Source organism: Passer domesticus, chromosome 2 (genome assembly GCF_036417665.1).
Source record: "Passer domesticus isolate bPasDom1 chromosome 2, bPasDom1.hap1, whole genome shotgun sequence".
Classification (NCBI taxonomy): domain Eukaryota; kingdom Metazoa; phylum Chordata; class Aves; order Passeriformes; family Passeridae; genus Passer; species Passer domesticus.
The window spans coordinates 56,621,863-56,644,968 of NC_087475.1; the positions used below are offsets into that span (position 1 = coordinate 56,621,863).

General features: G+C 35.7%; 1 long non-coding RNA gene across 3 annotated transcripts in view; it reads left to right on the forward strand.

The window, feature by feature from the left end:
• The window catches only part of LOC135295438 (uncharacterized), a 59,256-nt gene that overhangs the window by 15,011 nt on the left and 21,139 nt on the right, over nucleotides 1-23,106 (forward strand). For 2 of the 3 annotated variants that reach the window (XR_010357532.1, XR_010357533.1), the window contains one exon: nucleotides 99-228. The exons of the other annotated variant lie outside the window; for it this stretch is intronic. This is a non-coding gene — a long non-coding RNA (uncharacterized LOC135295438). Of the gene's footprint in view, nucleotides 1-98; nucleotides 229-23,106 lie in introns of those variants that run through there. 3 annotated transcript variants of the gene reach the window in all.

Here is a 23,106-nt window from a genome sequence, read left to right on the forward strand (position 1 = left end):
TTGACTGATTGTGCCGAAGGTATTATATCCATATCAACAATTCCTGTGAAAAATGGAGAGAGGACGCATCAGATCAACATTGTTCTGTTTTGTTTCAGTGTAAAATCACCTAGCTCTCAAATTGATGTTTTCAAGTCCTCCTGACCTTCTTGATGCCCACATGGCCCATAAACCTCCACACACATTTTTAAGACAGCAACAACAGAAACACTGTTCATCTTACTGGACTAATTTCATGTACTGGGAAAATTCTGATATCAACTATGTCATTCTTGCACAGGTGAGAATCTGAAGTGTCAGAGACATTTAATAAAGTCCTTTTTTTTCCTTTTTTAATGATGCAGTATGTCCTCTGCTATGGTTTCTCCGTAAAACCATGTTTATCACTTATTGTTTGCATGCCTCACTAATACTAATTTCTACACTAATCAGGTTCCTATTTCTCAATACCCTAATATTGAAGTTTCGTAGAAATTAACACCTTTTGATTCATAAATAGCAATCAATGTGGTTTTATAATTTCCATTATTGCATGTAAATTGACCGGCTGATTTGTTATTTGCTCTTGGAGAGTTGATTAGGAATGTAAGGGAGTTTTTTTCTGTGAAACAAATTCTGATACTAAACTAGCCATATTCTTGTCTTCAACTTTAACCAGAGGAATTTCTTCTGTTGCTTGTATACTCTCCATCCAGGAGAATTAAATTAAGTTCAGGTAGTATATCTGGATGCAGGAGCCCAAATTTCAATTTAAGCTGCCAAATTACCATAATAATCAAAGCCACTTAAAACAGCAATCTGCAAGCCAGCATGGTGACTCTGATGAGTCTGAAGATTATTACTCCAGTCTGTTAGATAATCTGCTCATGAAGATTTTGGTTTAAGCCCTGGTATCACTCATTTGTCTGCACTTTGCTCTTGATTCTGAGCCATGAGTTCCTGATTGCTACTCCAGAGGGGAATATGGAAGATTTGAAAAGAGAATTTTATAAGTGTTTTAACTGAAACAAAAAAAGAAAAAAAGAAAAAATTAGAGATATTTCCTGGACATAAAATAATAATAAAAAAAGGACACATAATTTACTAGATGAAAAAAAAAAAAAAAACCAAAAAACTTTTTAAAAAACGTCGCTCTTCTTTAATTATTTTTCCCCCAGTGGGTTGTAAAGCTTGTTTAAGTTACACTTGGGTTACTTACATCAGTCACACGAGTTTTTTCTCAAATACAATTAGTCCAAATTTACAGAGAGAAAAAGATCTATATAATGAAAGCCAAATATTTTTGATTCAAATATCTAGCTCACAATGCCCCTTCCATATTTTTACCAAGTATGATTAATTTCTCTATCAAAAGAGATGCCTTAGACACACTGATTTTTGCAGTACTCCACAGGACAGAAGCTGTTTAGCAACCTATAAGGATTTGCTGAGAAAGTTATTGACTCTGTATGTGGTCCATGTATATTTACCAGTTTGTCTACAACATATGTATACATGTAAACATACATGTATACATTTGTATATGTGCATATATATACACTTATACATACAAAAATATGCATTTGCACACAGAATGAAATGAAGAGCCTTACCCCAGAATAACTTTGTGGACCATATGCCATGGATGCTGAGATCTGGCACAGCCTCTGAACTCCTAGATTTATACTTTGGACAGCAAGTTAAAGTTTCCTCTCACTCCCTTCCAACATTTAGCGCTCTTCACCAACAGAATTAGAAGAAATTTCATCTTTATGCCTGTCTGCCTTTTTCTGTTTCCTTTGTCTCTTAAATACCCTGAATCAGGCACAGCACAGAAAAAGAAGTCCAGTGTAGCTTGTAGAAAACAGGTATTGATGCAGTAAACACAGTCAAGCACTGTCATGACTAAGCTAGATTGGTGTGATCTCCACTCAGTTTTGGAAGACTGTTTCTGTTACCTTAACTATCTATTTGAATGGAAATTGATGCCATATTTCAGTCACTTTCATTATTACAACATTGATTTTTTTTCCTTGCTCAGAAATAATTTTCTTATGACTTAGTCAAAAAGTTAAAAATTAATTATTGTGAGTGTGAAGTATTATCACAAATTCTTATCTAAGAGGAGAGCACTCATAGAAGGAAAATCAGGGTGACCCTAGGGTGAATCCCAGGCCTCTTTGATGCCCTGAAGATGCAGCTCAAAAACTTTGAAGCACACTCCTGGTCAAAGCAGGGATATGACATCCCATCATATAGGCTTTATCTCTCAAATAAATACAGACTTTTGGCTTCATCTCTCATTAGCCATTCCTTCACTACAGTACCACTAAGCTAACTTTTAATTTGAAAGCACCTTATTTTTTACTTATGAATCTTTGTGACCTGACAGCTACCAGCATGCTTTTCACAGGTTCAGTGGCTATGTTGACACCAGAAAATTCCAGTGTATTTTACTGCAAGTGAGGCCAGCTGGTACAGAATAACTCCTGTCAGTATCTTTGTTCACTTATTTTCCAAAACAGGATAGAAAATCATGAACTACTTTTTGCACTTTCTCTATGGCCTCTGTTAACTCCCAAACCACTCTCAAAAATTGCCTGGAAGACTGAATTTTGACTTGTGCAACAAACATATCAAAGGACCATTGCTGCAGTTAAGTAGTGGTGCATACTTTTACTCTGTATCCAGGAGCCTTCTCTGGCACTATTAAACTGAATAGTATTTTTTATTATTTTTTCAATAAACTTTAAAAAATAAGTATACCTAAAATCAGTTAGTTACACTATTTGGCTCAAAAATTACTGAAGTTTGCTTTGTTTCATTAGGAGCCATTCTAAGATTGTGGAATTTTCATTATTTTAAGCTCTTAGGAGATTGCAAACTATCCTCAAGGTTTCAGCCTCTATTTCCTGTGATCTTTGACAACAAGCTGACAGGTTGCTTGCAGTCTCTAGATGTAGTACTGTTTCTCTTGAGTGATGAAGATATTAGAGCATTCCTTACACTATTCTCAGGGTATACCCCACAAGTAGCTTACTCCCATTATACAAACTAGTTCTGAGAACACTCCTTTATTTTTCCTCCCCATCTACAAAATGAAAGTCAATACCATGTAAGGGTTGTGATGCTCCTGGTTTCAGATCCAGTTTCAAGCATGGATATTTGCATGTGGCTTTAAGAACACAGTAGATTAAAGCCTTGCTAATCACTTGTAAAACTGATAGTATAGATATTTGCTCACCAGATACTGTTAAGTATGCAGAAGAAAAAAGGACTTTGAGATCCTAAATATATGGAGAAACAAAACCAAGACTTAATCCAAAACCACAGGTCCTGTTGCTGCAAAAAAGTGTATTTCATGAGCTCTGAAAACAGTTCACTTGGAATTTGGACTAAAAAAATGAAAGCTGAAGAAGTCTAAGTTCAAGAGCAGCTCTGAAATACACAAGATATTAGGAAGCAGATGTAAGCTAAAAATAAAACCAGTTAGAGCCAAGACAGATCCATGTTTGTGGCACTACAAAAAACAGGCAGTTGTTGCATTTGCCCTACAGCAGTGTCCTGGTAATGACACTGGATATCTGCCAGTTGCTAATTATCCTTACACTAGGAACTTTAAATTGCTGCTTTCTTCCACCTAATGTCTTAGCTTTAGCTCAAAGGCTCATGTGGACCACCTTATCAGAATGACATAAATCTGCTAATATAGTGTACATCGCCATCTCAATGGCCTAAAGGGCTCCTGGGGCATTTGGAAGATCTTTTTCATAGTAAGGTATAACAACTCCATTTCATTATGACTTTGTACACATCAATGCATAGAAATTGGTCCTCTGACATGGTTTGTATTTTTATGTTTCTATTACATTCTTAAGCAAAGGAAATATGAAGATTGTTAATGTAAATGAAACACAAAGGAAGAGAAGAAAGATAATTTGCATGTGTGTGTGTTTATGCATGTCTGTGCCAAGAGATGAAGGGATGTAGTAGTTTAATACTATGTGTACACAGTCATTACATATTCCTTATGTTTCACATGTATTTATTAGTTGCTGTTATTAAAGTCAAATAGCTCTCTGTGTTCAGACAATAATATATAAATCTTATATGCATGTAAGAAATATTCTTAGCCTTGAAGAGTTTATAAATTGAACAGTCACATCAAGAGAAATATAAGTTAATCTAAAAATATGTGATCCTCACTATTAAAACATGAATTCAAAGTTGTGCAAATATTTTTCAAGTGAAAGTTTGAGAAAACACGATCACTTTGCTCAATGCAATCAACTGTATGCTTATGAAAAAACACTGATATCACACAAACGCTTTCAGAATTAAGTTAATATATAGTTTACAGGATCAGTTCTTTTGCTGGTTTCACTAACTGTATTGGTATTAGAAATATTGCTTCACATTTATAGTTTTTAAGCTGTACATCTGAGGTTGATTCCAATCACGAAAATTTCTCAGAATTTCAGCTGATAAATTAAGAAGTCTTAAGTCTGATTTAACATTGTGCTGCTAGTATTTGTAATAAGATTTTTCTCTGTATTTATTTAAACTATTAAGCACATATGCACAGGAATTGCTCTTGTGAGTGTGATGCCTTAGGATTTTAGCTTTCATATTTTTCAAATCCTGTACTGCATTAGTGCATAACTCCAAACTCCATATAGAATATTAGTTAACTCTCTTTATATTTTGGTCAGACAAAACAATCCCTCTAGGCCTGAGATCCAAGGACACCCTACTGCCTCAAGCCCTGAAAAGTATAAACAAAAGTGAGTTGGAGGGGAGAAAACTGGAAGTATTTGACTTCATAACCTGAAGTTGCAATTGGAGGATTAACCCCTGATACATAAATGGACCAAACTTACATATGTCTGAAAAACTCGTGCCCATCATCCATCTTGGGTATAGCCCCCCTCAGATGATTTTGACTGCCCAAGGTGTATCTATTGAAGACCTTTAATAAATTCCTCCTTTTATTCTCTTAATCTTGTCTAGCCTTTGTTCTAGGTAGCACTCCAAGGCAACAAGTGAATAATATCAATGTTTCCTTTGCTTCCATAAGATAGTGGATGTTAGCTACAAGTGTGAAGGCACTTCTTATTGCAAAAAACATTTTGTTCAATATTTTGTTTTGTAAACACATTGCTTTGAGAGGTACAGGTGTAACAGGGTAAGATTATCTAGCAGATAATACTTAGCTGACTGGTACAATAAGGTGTGCAGACAGGCTGAAGAACTTAGTCCTAGTATATTCTTCCTTGAAGATATTACATAAGAGATATTTTAGAGCTATTTTCGGGTTAGCACAGCATGCTTTTGAAGATGTTTTCTTACAAAAAATATAAAAGCATCACACACTTGAAATACTTTTGTGTGAGAGTATCTGCTGTGATAAGTGGACTGAGGGCTTTTAATGCAGAAACTCCTAAAATAATGCTGTTTGTTAAAAATGTCTATAATTCAATACAAACTGGATGGAATTTTTGAGCTGTAAACATCTCCTTTAGATGGATAATTTGCTGTATGTTAAACTTATTGTCTGATAGTTAAACTCAAGATAGTTTCTTATTTATCACAAATGTGTCATTTGTGATCATAAATCATTAAAAAACCCAAAAAAACAAATTAAAAGTAATAATAGCATCATAGTGTAGAATCCACATTTTTTTTCTTCAACACTGTAGTTCCTCTTGGTAATAATAATAATAATAATAATAATAATAATAATAATAATAATTACAATAATAATTAAATAACCCCAGAAAACAACTTCTCCATGCTCAACTTCCATTGTGAAAGAGGACCACACACAGTAGGAACTTGATTTGATGTATCTGAGAACAGAAAGCCAACATACTACTGACAGTTCCCAGAATACAATATTTTTTCAGCATTAAGATGATACTTGCAACTCACAGAAATGGAAACAGGAATCATTACATTTATGTATCTTGAACAAATCCAGATATTTATTTTTATTTTAGTCACTTTCCTAAATAGACTGGCTATTATTATTACCAATCTATCACAAATAATCACGCAGAATCTTAATGTCATGTTGCAAAATGCATTTGCAGGACACTGTCCTTGCAATCCAAAAAGGGAAGCAACTTATGCTTTGTCTCAGAATCATTTGATATACAAGGAATTATACAGAGATAATGCTTACAGAGTTGGCCTTAATTTAGGCCTTAGTTCCTCATATCCAGACATTTGAGCTAAATCTCTTCCTTCAGGAGAGGACAAAGGAAGAAAATTATGTCTGGTATTGCTTTCTTTTGAACACTAATAATAACACTATTAATCTCTCTTTAATTTGTAAGAACAAAGTCAGAGGAGTGAGACATATCTTTATATCCTTCTCTTTTTCTTTGAATTGAAAGCAGTGTAATAATTCACATTCCTGAATTTTAAAGAAGAATAATGTCTTGTGAATGGTATATAAATTTACCTTCTATTTTTCTGCATTGTTTCTTAATGGTCAGTCTGAATATTACTTATGTTTGCTTACATACAAAAGTCTACAAAACAAAAACACGAAAAAAGGCCTTTTCTCATGAGAATAATTTGCAATAAACATAATTGTAAACATTGAGTACACTCTTGAACCATATGGGGCACTGACTTTAGATGTCAAATTGTAAATGCTATACGTAGAACTGACTAGTGTGTTACAGCACTGCTGACTACACCCAGAACCATCATGCAGACATGATGTTCGGATGTCCTGATGAAGATTTCCACTGCAAATCTAGTCTCTTTCTAATGCGATTTACTTGTCCTTAACAGCTTTCTTAAAGAGAAAAAAAACCCCAAAAAACCTTTCTATCATTAAAACAAAGAAACAGGCCAAAAAAACTAGTAATGTTCAAACCTAAATGTGAATTAATACTGACACCAAGTGGTCAGTCAAAATTGCTGTTAATTGTTCTAATAGTCCCCATGGAAGGTGCTGAGATTTCCTAGTTAGAGGATGAGGTTCTCAATGTATTTAGTCATCTTTATCTCAAGGCCAGTCTGTTGCTAATTTTGACAACATGGCATTAATTAGACCTAAGGTCGTTGAGTGCTGTGTTCAGTGCTTGTTTCTTGATATTGTTTACTTTTGCTGACACTCCAGATAGCAATCATATTGATAGACTATAACAGCCAATATTAGAGATTACAAAACAGACTCCAAAATTAATAAAGAGCATTTTAACAACATAGCATAAGTCAAATGTCTTACAATAAAGGGAGATGGGGAGAAATGGAATTTCTCTAATCTTTTCTATAACACTCATTTCAGTAGACTCCTGTCCAAAGCAAGAGATTTCCAACATGTGAAAAATCAAAGTTTAGTCTTGAATTAGATAAAATCCAACAACTTATTGATAATTTCAGTGCAATAAAATTCTGAGGAATTCTCTACAAATGGTGTTTCTGAACTGATTTATATTCTGAGATGTGTACTAAGATGTGCACTGATTTCACTCTGCAGCAGCAGATCCCAGAGTGTCCTGCTGCAGCCAGTTAATGCTTCCAGGCACTGCTGTCACAGCTCCAAATGCAGCAAGTGGCCCTTCCCTGGCGTGACTTACTGTACAAACTGAGACTTTGGAATATTAAACACTAATTTTGGCAAAAGCTGTAGCATGAATCCATTTTTATGTGAAGATGCCAGAGGTACTGAGTTTTAAGGCAGTCCAACCAGAGTCCAGAGAAGATATAAGACTTACTCCCTAAAGTCTAGAAAACTCATAAAAACCAGCATGTTTTGGAAAAAAACATTTGTGACTCAGCTAGTTATCCCTTTTGTGAACATGTGCATGTAGAACAGAACTATGCCTTTTTAAAAAGGCTGATCTGCATTATAGAAGAATAAGGGCTCTACATACAGACTATCTTCAATGTGTAATTTGCCTTATCATGGTGTGTTTTATTTAGTTACATGACAAAGCTTTGGGTGGAGGGGTGGGGTCGGCTGCAGGGATGACTTGTTTGAGAAGCTTCCAGAAGCCTCCCCTTTTTCTGACAGAGACAATTTCAGCCAGCTCTGATACAGACCTTCAGTGGGCCAAATCTGAGTCCATCAGTGATATGGGTAGGACATTTGTGAAGGCAAAAGTCTATTTAAGGTTAAAAAAAAATTTGCACAGCAGCATTTGAGAAAGGAATGAGAATATGGAAGAGAAACAGCTCTGCAGACACCATGGTAAATAAAGAAGGGGAGAGAGGAGGTACTGTAGGAAATGGCATAGACATTCTCTTGCACCCTGTGATGAAGATTATGGTGAGGCAAGCTGTTCCCCTGCAGCCCATGGAGTACCCCACAGTGCTGCAATTGACAGAGAGCCCATGAAGCAGAAGGCTCCTGATGGGAGCTGTAGCCCATGAAGAGGAGTCCATGCAGGAGAAAGAATTTTGACAGGACCTGTTGACCCTGCAGGGAGCCCATGCTGCAGCCGTCTGCTCCAGAAGGACTGCAGTCCATGGGAGTAACACACACTGGGGCAGTCAGTTACGGAGTGTCGTGTGGGCAGGACACCCCACTGGAACAGGGGAAAACTGTGAAAAGGAATCAGTAGCAGAGGTAAAGCATTATCAACTGAACTCACCCCCCAGTCCCCATCTGCCTGCACCACTCATGGGGAGAAGGTGAGCAATTCAGAGGCAAAGTTTAGTCTCAGAAGAGGGAGAGTGAGAGGACGGTGTCTTTTGTTTCTTTTTATTTCTCACTTTTCTAGTGCGTGATTAATTAGCAACAAATTAAATCAATTTTCCCCACAATGACTCTGTTTTTCTTGTGATGATAACTGATGAGTGCTCTTCCTATTTTGACCCATGAGCTTTTCATTGCTATTTTCTCCCCATCTTGATGAGGAGAGGGAATGAGAGAGCACCTTGGTGGACGCCTGGCAGCCAGTCAAGGTCAATCCACCCTAAATATTAACACAAGTCTACCTCCTCAGCACTTTTATCAAAGGAGAGGGCCTGTTAATGCAGAATCTGTGCTCCAGTTGGGTTTAACACACAGCATTTAGCTTGCCTGAAAGACAGGTCAAGAACAGAGCAGCTTTCAGTCAAATATAGTAGCAGTCCTAAGAGCATTGAAAGTGATTTTTGAGAGGCTCCCATTGCAATTTGCAGTCATTATGCAGGTGAAGTGAATCTCACTCTCAGAAACTAATGGGTGTTTCATTCAGAAGCATTATCCTAAGTGTGTGTGTGGTAAAGACATGATTAAAGGAGATTTTGTATCCTGTTATTAGTATTATAACTAAGCATTATATTACCATACAAAAGGTAGTTCTCACAGCAGCTATCCTCCTGTGCAATTTCACGGAACTGAAACTACAATTTTGCTGAAGATCTGTTGTTTATCATGCAGTACTATGAAGCTAAGCCACTAGTAGATCAGGGTTTTCCATAAGGTCATTGATTTTTAAAGTAGAATAACGGAATGAATGTTCAAAAGACAGCTTAAATGAAAAAGTAACAGAAAAAAATTAAACAACAAAATTCATTAAATAAAATTCTTCACCTAAGAGCAAAATATCATGATATAAAAGAGAAAAACGTTGCAAAAAGGTATGTGAGATTACAGCAGCTACTCCTTGACAATTTAATTCTCTTTTGCTTTTCCTCATTTTAATGTCTTACCCACTTGGTTGTAGAGCTTACAAATAAAACAGAAATATCTCCTTACAATTAGTATCTTAGAATCATGCGACTATTAATGTTGAAAAAGACCTCTAAGACCATCAAGTCTAACCATCAATGTGGCACCAAGACTGTGTTCACTACTAAACAATGTTGTCAAATGCCTTATCTACACATTTTTTGAACAGTTACAAGGATGGTGACACAACCACTTCCCTGGGTAGCCTGTTCCAATGCTTGACAAACCTTTCTGTGACTATATATGTGTTTTTGATTTTTTTTAAAATTTCTGATCTAAACTTTCCCTGGTGTTCCGCGAGACCATTTCCTCTCATTCTGCCACGTTACCTGAGAGATGAGACCGACCCCCACCTGGCTACAAGCTCCTTTCAGGGAGTCATGGAGAGCAATATGGTCCCTCCTAAGCCTCCTTTTCTTCAGGCTAAACAATCCCAGCTCCCTCAGCCACACCTCATTAGACTTGTGTTTCCCTTCTCTGGTCATTCTCCCAGTTTTTTTGTGATCCTTCTTGTAGTATCCCAAAACTGAAGACAGGATTTGAGGTGCCAGGTACAGAGGGAATGAGCCATATGGAGCAGAAGTAATAGAATTACCTCTGTTACACGGAGTTTATGTGGTCTTTTTTTCCAAAAAGACTGTACAGGTTGATGCATGTTTTTGGTCTTCTGCAATGCTTAGTGAGAAACAAACATTTGTGCTTCATTTATTGGGAGGTATAGCTTCTGAATTTACACTTTTAATAAAAAGTGTAAACTCTTAGAGTCAGTAAGTCTTCAAAGAGAATGTTCCTAACTATTTTAATATCAGGTACCTTTGAAGCGTCCTGTGTTGGATAGCCAAAAATATTTGAGGCCCATCACCATTTGGGAAACTCCTCATTTTTATTCTTGCAGTGGCACCCTGAAGGCCCTCATGTACATGGTTTACCAAAAGAAGAAGGCAAATATTATGAGAGGAGAATCACTTATAGAAAGCTGCAGACAGAAGTCGAGGAAAGGAGTTCAGAAACACTTTTCCAGTTTGGTGCCAACAAAGGTCTGGGTGATAATTATGCCTATGAGGAAATGGCACTGCCCTACTTACTTCCCTGCCAATGAAGCCGTGAAATTCAAAGATAAGGGAATCACAGAGTATATTTATTGAAAGAGTAGTGAAAAGTCCTTTTCAGTGGCAGCTCTCCCAGGAGACACAAAAAGAGCTGCTAATCCTCCAGTTATATTATTACGATTGTTACATTTTTGGGTAGCTTGAGCAATTCCTTGAAGCCACAATTACACCTCCTAAAGTGAATCTGCAAAGTAAAGTTTCCAGCACTATGTGGTTGTCTGTATGTGATTCCAACACCTCTTCCAACTTAATATCATGGCTGAACACAGGGGTGATAACTGGTAAAATAACTTGTGATTTTCTTGATGATTAAGGCCTTAGCAATTCTTCACATACAAGTCAGTTCTTGGTAAGAGCTGAAAACTTATTTCTCAAAGCAACATATAAATTAAAACCACTAACTGATAGAGAGATGGATAGATTGCTAAAACTGGTAGGAAACAGATCTTGTGATTGTAATGCATTTTTCTCCAGCCGTTCAGATAACAATACTGACAGTTCTGCTTTCATTTAATTCACAGTAACTGTGCAATATTGTAGATTGAAATCAAATGATTAGACAGTTGACCAAGCCTTTAAGAAGTGAAAAATTCTAATACAAGACTTGTAATTAAGATAGTAGAGGAAAATGAAAGAATCATCTTTGATAATCAGTGTATAGCAGTTTAACCCAGCATCTGAAATCTTTAAAACAGAGGCACACAATTCAATACAATTTGTTTGATAATCGTCAAATTATACTCTTGAAGAGAAGTAAAAGTTGCAGGGCTAGTTATTCACTAAATCCCACATGAGTATAGCTCACAAGTTAGAAAGGTCAAAGTGTACTCTCCATTCCGTATCAATATGTTTCTCTACTGTTTGAAGTGGAAAAGTATAGATTTTTGTTTGATTTTTTTTTTTAATCTTTTCTTCCAAGTAACCTATGTTTTACAATGTGGCATCAGGCTGTTTGTAATTTACTGTTGCAGTGAAACTGTGAGCAAAATAATAACTGATAGATTCTCATCTGGCAGTTAAGGCAGTTACCTAAATATTCACCAGGAGCATTTTCTACCTACAGTCCAGTTCTGTAGTTCATAGTAATGCAAAACTCTTCACTTCCACTTATTGGAAATGTATCTTGGGAAGTAAACCTGAAAGAGAAAAAAGGGACTAAAGAATCATACTAAACATATTGAAATGGAATTAAGATGGGATTTAATTTTTTTTCCCCTAGTATTTTATAAGGCCTGAATCCTGGTACAGTCTGCTAAAATAAGTAATTTTTCTGAATGCAAAGACTATTTCAGAACAGCTCTTCTGAGTAGGGGTTGATGACTTGGGCTCTTAATCTATCAGACATTACTATGCCTTTATGCATATAAAATGACTAAAGCCCATTTTACTCTAAAAGCACTTATATTTAGTAATTTCTAGCCGCAGAATAAACTGAAAATATTACAGACTGTTAAGGTGATTCCTTTGCAAAGACAATTATGCAGCTATTTAATTTTGCTCTTACCTATTAGCACTAACATCATGGAAAAGCATGCTAATTTTCATTATAATAAAGCACACAAAATCCATTGTAAAACATATTTATTCACTGTAACTCAACTTTGTCTATGTCATGGTTTAACCCCAGACAGCAGCCAAGCTCCATGTAGCCCTTCACTCACTCCCCCAACAATGTGATTGGAGAGAGAATCAAAAGGATAAAAGCTGGAAAACCTGTGGACTGAGACAAAGACCGTTTAATAGGGCAAGCAAAGATCATGCATACAAGCAAAGCAAAGCAAAGTAAGAAATTCTTTCACTGCTTCCCATGGACAGGCAAGTGTTCAGCCATCTCGAGGAGAGTAGGGCCCCATGTAATAGGAAGTTACTTGGGAAGATAAACACCATCACTCCAAACATTCCACACTTCCTCTTTCATCCCTCCTTTTTATATACTGAACAGGATGCCAAGTGGTCTGGAATATCCCTTTAGTCAGGGGGAGTCACTTGTCCTGGCTGTGTCTCCTCCCAGCTTCCCATGTGCCTTAAGCACCCCTGTTGTTGGAGCAGTATGAGAAGCAGAATAGGCCTTGGCTTTCTATAAGCCCTGCTCAACAATAACCAAAACATGTTAAATTACCAACCCTGTGCTCAGCACAAATCCAAAACACAGCCCCATACCAGAATCTGTGAAGAAAATTAACTCTATCGCAGCCAGAATCAACAGGACTTTTCAGAGAGCCTGGCATTGAGGTAATGGCCCAGAACACATCCTGGAACTGTGGTAAAGTTTGTAAAGTATAATACTAGTATTCATTATTGATTCACCTTGTTTCTAACTGTTTATAAGTTTGAACAGCGTCTCACTTTTATCTCATCTTATGGTCCAGAGGATAGAAATAAAAAATAAAAATATCCATATTCAACAAATAAAAAATAAAATAATAAAAATGTGATTTAAAATAAGACTTTAGGGAAATATTTTCCTTTTATAAAAAAATATTTAAAGGGCAAACATTGCATATGTAGTTGAAAATTATAGACAAGCATTTGAAGAATAATTATGAAGAACTTAAACCAAGAACATTAGCTCAGTTACCTTACCTGTTTCCTATAGTGTCATGACTGAAACACGTTTGAGTTGAATAGAAGCTGTTGCTTGGAAACTCAATCCCAATAACTAAAAATTGTCCTTAAACCCTCGTTTAGGACATCAACTGGGAACAAGACAGCTGCTGACCTATATTTAAGTGTTTACTTAAGAGCTTTTCTGGACCTTGTCTAATACCAAAGAAATTGTCTAAAGTAAGACAATAGACAGTATGTATTTGAAATAGAGAAATGGCAACAACTGGAAGAATGAAGGAGCAATGAAGATATACCTGTAAGGTGCCATGCAAGTGATTGGAGAAACACAGATTTCAGCTTACAGATCATTACAAAATAGAAATAGTGAGGGGATTTATATTTATTAGCACTGAATGCTGAAAGATATTTTGATTTGCTGAAAAGAAGCCATTTGACGAAAGTTTTGGAAGTTTCACATAATGGTCGAAAACTTTCTTAACTAAAGACATTGTAGTGGAGCCTATAGTAAAGAATAATGGATATCACTCAGAAGTCTTTGCTTTCTCTAGCAGAAAAAGGCAATGGTTCCCCCTTTTGCCCTCCCTTTTTACCATAATTCTGGGACAAATCAGTCAAAGAATCCAACACAATAATAGAGTTGAAGGTATAAAGATATTGGACATCCTGGATAAAATTTCATTATATGCCGTTGATGTCATTCTTTTTTTTTTTTTTGCCCAATCCGTATTAATCCCTTGGGGGCCGCGGTCAATGAATTAAAGAATTTGAGGAAGTCTTACTGCGGAATTGTAATCAAAGAAAGTTTAAGATTCAATGTATCAAACTTTGAGTAACATTATATGAAGGCATACTAAATATGGCTTCATTTGGACTAAACATTCAATTGGGTACTTTTGAGTGCAATTACCGCATTGTACTGATGGTCATATGATCTCATTTTTGTTCAGCTATATAGGTCTATTGACCTTGAATAGTGTAACTATATAATGGATATAATAATAAAACTACCCTGCTTTAGGAAGAACTTTTCACCCAAGGATGTCAAAGTATTTTAGAAAAGAGGTCAGGATCATTATCTGCATTGGCTGGGGGAACAGGAGCTGAAGAAGAAAACTGACTTGACCAAAGTTGTCTAGAAGACCTGTAATATAGCCAAAAAGAAAAAGACCCTTTTGTGTTTTGGTGTCAGCACCAGGAGACGAGACAAAGCATAGTAAGATTAAGGTTTTTTCCAATCTTTCTTTATTGCTCCATTTATTGCGCTAAGTGAAAATGCTCCAGATATGTGTGTGTATATTGGGCAAGAAAATTAAATCATCTTAGCTTTCAAAGCTTTCTCCATCAAAACCAGCTTAATTTCAATAAACTAATAATGCCACATTTAAAACCATGCATATATGCAGAAAAAATTCACCAAGCAAGCATCAATAAACCCTGAGATTTTAAGAGTTTACAGTGTGGATGGAAGAGTTATGAGAAAAGATGTGTTGACCAACACTAAGGTGGAAGTATGGGTTACTGTGAGTGGACTTAGGATAAGGCCTTGGCAATAGGACAGCAGGGTTCATCAGTGTTTGCACATGGAGTATAGATTTGAAGTGAAAACTGAGACACTGTCTGACTCCAAAATCTTTTTATTAAAATATCTTGCATGACCATAATTATGCAATTAGAAGTTTATTTGTGTAACTCCCAACCATCAGAAAATAGTATTTGGTTAAAAATAATATTTTTTAAAGATTATGATATATTAATAATTAAGTATACTGGCAAAAAAAATAAGCTACTTGCTTTGCCAGGTCTTCCCATGTAAAATCAACATGAAAATGTGAATTTTAGTAGAGAAAAAAAATCATCAAATCAATTGTTCATATATTTAAACTTTACATTCAAGTGGCTCTTGAAAATAACTTTTTTTTACTTGTGTTACTTAATATAAATATCAGCATTATGTTGTTCATTTTATTTATATTTTTGTGAATATTTTAGTCTTGCTAGGCTAACAAAAAATACCTTCCAAAGAACAAAATATATAATAGTTCTTCCTTGATTTTAGCTCTCAGTGAAAGTCTTATCATAGAATTCTTTCTGTAAACATTGTGACAATCTTTACTGTTTCAATATTTCTTATTTCTACAATGAAATTCGATTAGCTACAGAAAATTTATCCAAAAAGTGATTGAAAACCTAATTTTGATTTACTGGGTATACGTAGATTCAAAGCACCTCATATTGTTCAACACCAAGAGCTGCTGTAAGTCATTAATGGGCTATGTTTACACCTCCTGAAAAGTTAAACTGTAAACCAGCACTTTTCATCTCAGTACAGTTTTCCAAAATTCTCTGCAGCAGATATTGTGGAAGAATTGGAAGAAATTACTATTGTACACTGAAGACATCTTGGCTGATTGCAAGATCTGGTCTCAGACAGAGCATCAAGAAAAAGATCTTTTGGAGGAAACCTAGGCAGACAAAGCTTTGATGTGGTTTTGCCTTATAGTATTTTCCTCAGTGAAGATTAATATGCCTAAAACTCAAGAAGTCAAGTTTCATTAGATTGTAGACTAGGATATTGAACTTTTCAGATAATGAAAACCTGAAGACTCTTACCATGCCCACTACATCTTTGCAATATAGTTTCTCTTTTCCATTCTGAAAACCAAACAGCTCAGATGATGTCTCAGTAGTCACAAACTCTGCAAGACCTCCCTGTATCCTAGAAAGCTTCTGTTTATGCCACCTCTGAAATATTACTTTCTGCTTCTTGTAACTCAGTGAAGATGTTTTGCCCTTTATAACTAGTCTGCTCCCTGGTTCAGTTCTGAGACTCACTTTTTCCCATATTTTGTTTATGACTTATGAAGTTTTTCTCCTTAAAGAGGTACAGCTAATTCCCATGTTAAGGTGAAGAATCCCCCTCAGTTCAGAAGGTTTTGGCCTGTTCACTGTCCCTCAAGGAACTTTTTATACAAATGAAAAATTATCAAATCAAAAGCTATTGTCTGGTGTGAGAATTCCAGCCTCTCAGAGTCCACCTAGATACTCTTAAAAAGGGATTATAAGTCTCCCAATATCTAAAATAGCTACTAAGAAAATCAAGTTTTTCTATCTTAATTAAAAAGCCTATAATTTGTTTGCCTCATCACTTTCATTTAAAGAATTGTCAATTTTTAATACAACGATGATGTACAAGAGCTAAGTTGACTGACAGCTAGTCATTGACCCACAAACATAAATAACTGCCATAATGAGGAATAGAGCAAATATCGACTAAGGATTTGTTTGGTATTGCTCCCATAGAAGAAATAAATGTCAAAACACTAAAGTATTTCTCAGTGAAAAATATGTATACATGTGGTTTCTTCTGTCTCCTTGTCACACAGTATCTGATGTGATATTTACAAAACAATTTAGATAGCTCAATACATTAAATCCAACTTTTGGAAATGTGTTACAGACACAATTCCCAAAGGCAACACAAGAAAGTTAGATGTTTCATCTGCAGCTGCTTTAATAACAAAATGAAAAACTGCAATCCACTTTTATTAAAAAGTCTTAAAATGCCTCAGGGAAAAGTAGGATCATAGTTTTAAATTTCTTTAGGTGACACAAAAAGTCATTATCTTTTACCCAAGACTGCATTGTGTTTCGTTCTATAAAATGCAATGAAAGCACATCTGCAGCAACTTGTAAAAAAAAATATACAAGAAGGCACATATGATGACATTTTTAACATTTGCAATATTTCAAACTAGGAGCAATTAAGAATTTTGTATGAAACCTTGAAGCAAATGCAACTTTATCAGTTTTGGGAAAAAAAAGAACAATAAAACAAAACAAAACAAAAAAGCAAAGAAAACAAAACACATGCTTTTTAACACCTTTAGTGAGCATTATGATGTCCAGGTTATGCTATACAATCTGGCTTTCATTTTAATCCACAGAACATACAAAAACTCTAATTTCTAAGTTTCTTTGTGTCTCTCCATGTTTCCATACATGTCTTTCTGTGCCTTTGTATATGAAATGGAAATTGTGAGTTCCATTTTTTCCTTACTTTTAGTTGAATTCAGAGTTAAAATTTACATCACACTTAAAATACAATATACATGCACACATAAAACTAAAATAAAAATGCCTAATTTTTATCAGGAATTTAGGCCATGCAAATAGGTGATTTATGTTGTAAAATATATTTGTACTATGCAAAACACAATCTTTCCTTGTGTATGATTGGACTTCTAGTTTTAGTTTGTTGGGAGGTTTTTTTGATGGATTTAACATACTGGACAAGACCTCTACAGACGTCTACAATCTTACCAAAATTCACACAATTATTTCATTTGTTTGTTTGACATACAAGTCTTGAGAAAAGTAATTGTTTCAGCTTATGTTTTGTTAATAAATGTTATAAGTAAAATAATTTTTTTGCTATCTAATCATAGAATGTCAGAACCATAGAATTATTTGGGTTGGAAAAGACCTTACAGAACATTTAGTCCAACACCCCTGCTATGGGCAAGAACATCTTCCACTAGACCAGGTTTCTCAAAACCTCATTCAACCGGGCCTTGAACATTCCCAGGGAGCCGGCATCCACAGCATGTCTGGGAAACCTCTTTTCATAACTCACCACCCACTCAGCAAAGGACTTATTGCTAAATATCTAATCTAAATTTACCCTCTTTCAGGTTAAAATCATTACCCCTCCTCCTATCTCCACACTCCATTATAAAGAGACCATCTTTCCTGTGGGCCCACTTTAGACAATGGAAGGATGCTATAAATTCTCAGCCTGATCCCATAGCAGAGGTGTTTCCACCTTCGGATCATTTTTGTGGCCTTCCTATGGACTGGGTCCAATCGGTGCATGTTCTTCTCAGGCTGGGGGCCCCAGAGCTGGATGCAGCACTTCAAAGGGGGTCTCACAGGAGAAAAGGGGGAGACTCACCTCCTCTAACCTGTTGATTATGCTTCTTTTGATGCAGTCCAGGACACTGTTGGTTTTCTGGGCTGTGAACAGAGATTGCTGGGTCATATTGAGCTTCTCATCAACCAATCTCCCCAAGTCCTTCTCCACAGGACATCTCAATCCCCTCATCACCCAGCATGAATTCATTTCTGGGATTACTACTACCCACGTACAGGACCTTGCATCTTGCCTTGTTGAACTTCATGATGTTCTCATGGACCAATCCTTTAGCTGTCAAACTGCCTCTATAGGACATCCCTTTTGTATAGAATTTCAGTCACACCACACAGCTTGGTGTCATCTGCAGACTTGCTGTGGTCATGATCAGTCCCAGTGTCCACATTCTTAGTGTGTTAAACTTGTGTCAGTCCTGATACCAGTTTCCTGAGAAACACCACCCATCACTGCTCTCTGCTTGAACACCAAGCCATTGACCACAGCTGTTTGAGTGCAAACATACAGCCCATTTCAAAGCCAAGTCTCTTCAGTTTAGACAAAGACATTTTGTAGAACAGTGCTGAATGTTTTCAAAAAGTCTAGGTAGATTACGTTAGTCAAGCTTTTGTTATTCATTGTCATTAAAACTCTATCATAAAAAGACTCCAAGTGTGTCAGATAAATTTGTACTTAGTGCGATCACGTTGGCTTGTCACCACTCACCCCTCTGTTTTCCATTTGCCTTAGCATTACTTCCAGGAGGATTTTCCTCATGACCTTGCTGGGCACCTATATGAGACTGACCAGTCTGTAGTATACCTGTTCTTTTTTTTTTTTTTCTGTTTTAAAAATGAAGGTAAGATTTCCCTATTTCCAGTCAGTGGGAATTTCACTGAGGTACCATGAATTTTTAATTACAATGGGTAGTGTCTAGTGATCAATTTAAAAGGAAATAACTAACCTGATCATAAGAAAGCACTTTTATTCACAAAGACTCCTTTATAAATATTTAATATATTTTATATATTTTTAAATCTTCTTTAGTTTCTTATGACATTTTGGAGAACTTACTTTAAACTGGGAGCTATGCCTTGTTTGAAACATTTAATAAGCATTGGGAATTACAAGTCCTGGCTGTTGCAAAAAGTGAAAGATTACAATGAAAGGAAGATCTCAGTCCTAACCAAACAATCACTGATACAGCCTCTTCAAAGGGCAAGACCTTTTAAATAATATACTATTATTATATAGACATGATCCATGGTTCAGAATCCTTTCTTCTACAAATCTCTTTAAGATCTGAACATCTGGAAAGAGTGGTGACATTAAATGGATATAACGGTCCTGTCTAGAAAAATGAGAAATATTAAAATGAACTGTCAGACCTATAAACTATGTGACAGTTCAAACATCTGTTTGACCCTGTTTAAAGAAATTTTTCATTAAAAATAATTTCTTCTAGAGGTACTTTTAGACAAAATTACTCTTGATGAGGGACTGTTCTGCAGAAAAATACTGAAGTCTTTACTAAATTAATCCCAAAACCTCCCCCCCAAGGAATGCAGAATATGGCTATGTCTTAGATGCTTGTATAGCTCTTTGGAGTGGAATAGATTGTGCCCTTATGACACTCTACTGTGCAATTAATTGAAAGTTTTATGCATAATGTGACCCTGAAATAGCTATTTGGTACGTGCATGACAAAAAACCCAACCAAACAAAAAGAAACTCCATTATAAACACTGATCATGTTACTGAAAATGTGATATTTATTTCTATGGAATAGAAATAAAATGCCTAGAAATGTACCCAGAAAGCCTATAAGTACCTTAAAATGGTAATATTAAGGACCTAATAACTTTGGGAAAACGTGATCATTATCTAATTTGAAAGCTCTGAAAGACATTGCATCTGTGGGGAAATGAACTATGCTACAACACAAGTAAATTAGTCTGGAGGTCCAATTGTTAATTGAATGTTACACCATCTGGATGAGATAAAGAGGAATCTGAAAAGTGTAGTAATACTAATAGAGTTGTAGAGAAAATATGAATCACATAAAGATTTTAATGAAAAGTTGAAACACAAGCTGTTGATACAATCTAGAGAACTTGAGACATGCACAGACAAAAAATATTAATATCAAAGCATGTTGGAAAATGACCAGAGAGATTTCTTCAGGCAATCAGTCCACAGGGGTAAAAATAATAAAGTAAGAAATAAACAAAGTGTGATTGATTTTTTTAAAACGTCGGTGGATAAAGAAGGCATCATGTAATCAAGGTAAGCTGAAAACAAACTAGTGAGTAGGAAGAGGTTATTAATCAAAGTCATTACAATTTGCAAAGCAGACAGAGAAAGTTAGCTAATTGGTAAACATAAGAAAGGAATAGAATTCATAATAATTGCTTAGAGAGTGGAGATAATTTATATTTTGAGTTTTAAATATATTTATCACAGAAAAGGTACAAATAATTATATATGCACACTTAATTAAGCAGTGGAACAGGCTCTCCAGGGAAGTGGTGGAGTTTTCTAGTAGAAGTGCTCAGAAAACAACCAACAGCCAAGTAGCTTGCAATTGCACACTGCCTCTTCCCCCACTGGTGGGATGTGGGAGAGATTGGAAGGATAAGGTAGAAAAGTCATGGGTTGAGATAAAGACAGTTTAATAGGGTAAGCAAAAACAAGACAGAGAAGAAAAGCAAAATAAGGAATTAATTCACTGCTTCCCATGGCCAGGCAGGCGTTCAGCCATCTCCAGGAGAGGAGGGCCATATAACAGGTAAAAGTTACTTGGGAAGACAAACACTTTCACCCCAAACAACCTCCTCTTTCTCCTTTTCCCCCCATTTTATAAACTGAGCATGATGCCATATGGTATGGAATGTCCCTTTGGTCACTTGGGCTCATCTCTCCTGTCTGTGTCCCCTCCCGACCTCCCAAGCACCCCCAGCTTCTTTGCCAGCATGGCAGTATGAAAAGCAGAAAAGACCTTGGCTCTGTGTAAGACCTACTCAGCAGTAACAAAAATCTCTATTTTGTCAACCCTCCGTATAGCACAAACCCTAAACACAGGCCCATATCAGCACACATCTTACACAAGTAGATGTGGCATATTATGATATGGTTAGTGGGTATGATGAAATTCTGTTGAAGCTTAGGCTTGGTGGTCTTGGAGACCTTTTCCAACCTTAATGGTTCTGTGAAAGCTGAAAGGCAGATCTTCTGTCTTCAGGAAAAAGAAGCATTACTTCCTAAATGTGGACCCAGGTATTTGCCTGTAGTTTGGCATATACTCTCTGAAATTACGCCAATTGAATGTATTTAAATTAATTTTGGGATTTCTCATGAGAAGAAATAATTTTGCCGTTCTGAGAGGTCTACCTGATGACTGATCTGCACTAAAATTTTCAGCCTGTAAGCTGACTAGGATTTCCAAATCAGCAACCAAAGAAAAAAAAGACCCCAGGCAACATTCCTGGATTACAAGTGCGCTTAAATTTATAAAATGCCATCTGCTATTGGAAAAAATTCTATTGAGTACATGAGGAAGGTGCATGTTATGCTTTAACTACAGGTTAAAACTGTACCAAAAACAATCAGCCATGATGGGATTTTTTGGAAAGATTTTATGTGATCTTTGTTCTTTGTTTTATCATTGTCTGCAGTGCTAAGCTATTTAAAGAGAATGATATATAACCTAAAATAATAGCCATTTAGATGTTTTTTGCAAATGTGTTTCATATCCATGACCTGAAATTATTAATTTTTCAAATGTGTGAATTTTCAGAAATATATGAGAATGAAACTCAGATAAAACTTACTTATATTTTGTTTGTGGTTGTATGCATTTTTAATCTGGGTTTCAGGGGGTCATTGTCTTTTGTATTTTTTTTGAGATACCAAAAGTAATAGAGGAGAGGGAAATTATTACATACAGTAGAATCTCATGGAATTTTTTTTTTTCCAGATAAGGTGAATATAAAGATATTAAGAGAATTAAAAAAAAAAAAAAAGTTTTTGATGTTAGCCTGTGTGAAAGATAAGGGGGCACTTCACCAGACTGAATACAACTACCCAGCTTGTAGATCAGTCTTAGCTCCCTCAGTCAAAATAGAAAAATATGCATTTTGGAGGGAGCAACTAATTGCACGCTAAAGGAGTACACATGTGTGTTCTGTTTAATTCCCTAAATATGTTTTTTATCCATTTGTCTATGAACAAGGAAAACTGGATGACTACTTCATCTGCAAAGATTTCAGAAATTTAACAGAGAGTCTCCTATCCAGACCAACTAGATCTGGATCCAAATCTAGGTTAGATATGGAGCAAAATTAAATGAAAAATATCATTTCAGTACCAGTAAACCATCATACAAAGAGGACAAAGGGTTGTATAGGGATTTAAATAGGACAAAGTTTATCTGGATTCCTTTTTTTAGAAAAACAATAACTTGGAAAATTGACAAATGCCTTACAAAAGTATAAAAAAAGAAAAGGAAAATAAACTGGCCCTTTTATTGCTGAAAGCTATATTGTACTAGATATATTAAGGAGAAGATAAGTGATAAAAAATATAAGCCTCAAATGAAGGCTATCTGGCCAGATGCCAGAGAAGTTTAATTATGGGAAAGTAGTAAATTGGCCCAGGATAAATTTATGCTCATTACTATAAATATTAAATCATGACAAAGTTGTTAGAATTGTTTGGTACTTGCTATACAAAAAATACAGACTACAAGTCAGAGAAAGGATCACTGTCACAGGCAAAGTTACAGAAAGATTACAAAGATATTGTAGGATTAAAAAAAGTTGTTATGAGAAGCACGAACTAGGAAGACTGTGTGATATCTTCAGGAGACA